A 2,643-nucleotide genomic window follows, 5' to 3' on the forward strand; every position below is an offset into this window, starting at 1 on the left:
GTTGTTTTCACTCGTGAGCTCATGCGTCATCAGGGGATCCCAAGAAGCTCCTTGAGTGGCAAGCTTGTCAAGTCCCTTGGCTTCTTGGATTGCCCGTTACCGCTTCGCAAAGATCGAAGAATTTTTCTGACAAGGTCACTGTTAGCATAACTTTTGCCAAGGCTTTTTAGACCATTGACAATATCAGTAAAATTATGTAAACATGCATGTGATGGTATTTATTAGAATCCCATTTAAATAGTTCATACTTATGACTAGCATGTTTATTTTAGATTCCTTGACTTGATCGTGCCCTCACGTGGGTCACTTCAAGTCTATCCCATATCTCTTTTGGCAGAACTACAAGTAAAGACTCTATTAAATTGCATTACGGTCTACAGGCACAATAAAGCACATTCATTGCTTTGACATTTAGTGTGCCCCTTGCCTTCTATCAATTGTCATCCCAATCTTTTTCAATGCTTGGGAATCAGGTAATATTATCTACAAAAATAGGAAGGAATGTATGGTCCATTAAGCTATGATGCTCCAATCTCATAGTCTTGGGCTTGGATAAATATCCTCATCCTAGCCTTCCAATAGGTGTAGTCGGTTCCATTGAAGAATGGAGGCCTATGGGTGGATTGCCCCTCAATAATTGAAGATCCAAAAGGGGTTGTCATTTTGATCTTTTACTCTTTTAATAGAAGAGCTCCTGCTCTGATACCACTTGTTGCCCAAGAAGACAACCCAAGAGGGGGGGGGGGTGAATTGGGTTTTGATTAATTTTTGATCAATTAAAAACTATGATTAGTAATTGACTAAATCTATCGCAAGCAAATTAGTTAAGTTACTAGATGAAGTTGAATGAAGAGAGAGAGGAGAAAACAGCAAACAATACAAACACGAACCAATTTATAGTGGTTTTGGAGCTAACCCTTGCTCCTATGGCCCACTCCCAAGCTTCACTTGGGAGTTCACTATAATCTCCTGGATTACAGCGGTTGTTTTAACAAGTTCACAACGTCAACTTGTTGTTTTCGCGAGATCACAACGAACTCGGTCCGTTTTCACAGGCTCAACCGACTAGAACCACCCGATTGTTTTTTTGGGATCACAATCGAACCCTTACACCGTTGGTTTTAACATCGGCTCACCAACAAACCTTAATACCCTTGATTCAATCTCCTGATTGAATCAAGTGAGAAAACAGTTTGGGAAAAAGTTACAAGGAAAGCTTCTTAATAAGCAAATATTAAACAATATGAAAAGAGAAGAGTTAGAAGCCCTCAAACAGAATTTGGAAGAGGAAGAAGGGGCTTCTCGAACTCTGAAGTCTCTTCCTTGAAATGCCGCTAACGATTTGATGTCAGAAAGGAGAGCCTTGAATGCGAAGGAAAGAGTTTGTTGGATGGAGTTCAATGCACTTCTTTCTTCTTTCTCTTGTATTTACTCTTGAGAGCCTTTGGTAGGTGGAAATTCCTTTTTGTTTGAATGGAATAGCTCTCTTGGTGTCTACTACTGTTCATCTAACTATTTAAGCAGTCCCCATTGAAAACTAGCCGTTAGACACCTAATTGTGGCCGTCTGCACATTCTCTGCAACTCCTAACAATGTATCCCGTTGGGGTCGGAGTCGACTCGCTCGATCTGGAGTCGACTCGGCTGTTGCTGGAGTCGACTCAATGCTTTACTGGAGATGACTCGCCCACTGGTCAGGATTTGAATTAAAGTGCTGTCCCATTCTGGAGTCGACTCGGCCAAACCTGGAGTCGACTCGCCAATATTCGGAGACGACTCGGCCCTCTGAAGATGACTCGTTCTCAGGGTTCCAGATATCTATTTATTCTGCAATTCTTTCTCGAGTTCGACTCGGATCATCTTGGAGTCGACTCGACTCTTAGAAGCCCAAAAATTGATCTTCTGTCTTTGGAGTTGAACTGCCTCGGAGTCGACTCGGATCGTCTTGGAGTTGACTCGGCTCTCAGAGCCCGAAAATTGATCTCCTGTCTTTGGAGTTGAACTTCCTCAGAGTCGACTCGGATTCATCTTGGAGTCGACTCGGCTCTCAGAGCTCGAAGTTGGTTCTCTGACTTTTGAGTCTTGCTTTCCTCTGAGAGTCGACTCGAACGTAATTAGGAGTCGACTCGCCAAACTTCAGAGTCGACTCGTAACCTTCTGGAGTCGACTCGGTTGCAGGATCTGAAATACATCGTTCTGTCTTTCTTCTGTTACCCTTAGGAGTCGACTCGAAAACGTCGGGAGTCGACTCAGAAACCATTGGAGTCGACTCGAAACCTTTTGGAGTCGACTCGCTGACAGAGTCTGAAAATCAACTTTCTGTTCTTCTGTCAGTTCTCAGTTGGAGTCGACTCGTAGTGTACCGGAGTCAACTCGAGCATGTGTGAGAACTTCTGAAATACTTGGAGTCGACTCGTAATCTCTGGAGTCGACTCGAGCTTCAGACTTTGGTTCAAACTGAGTTCCTTACTTAACCAAAAATATATTGAACCAAAGCTAGAGATACTACTTAAACATAAATTCACAAAATATTTGCCTGAAACACTAGATTGAATTCATTAGTATAACATAAGATATACTCAATACTTTGAGCTCATCCAAAATCAAATAGGGGTATAACCAATCACTCCACATACCCCTCACG

This window comes from Phoenix dactylifera, unplaced genomic scaffold, assembly GCF_009389715.1.
Source record: "Phoenix dactylifera cultivar Barhee BC4 unplaced genomic scaffold, palm_55x_up_171113_PBpolish2nd_filt_p 001610F, whole genome shotgun sequence".
Classification (NCBI taxonomy): Eukaryota; Viridiplantae; Streptophyta; class Magnoliopsida; order Arecales; family Arecaceae; genus Phoenix; species Phoenix dactylifera.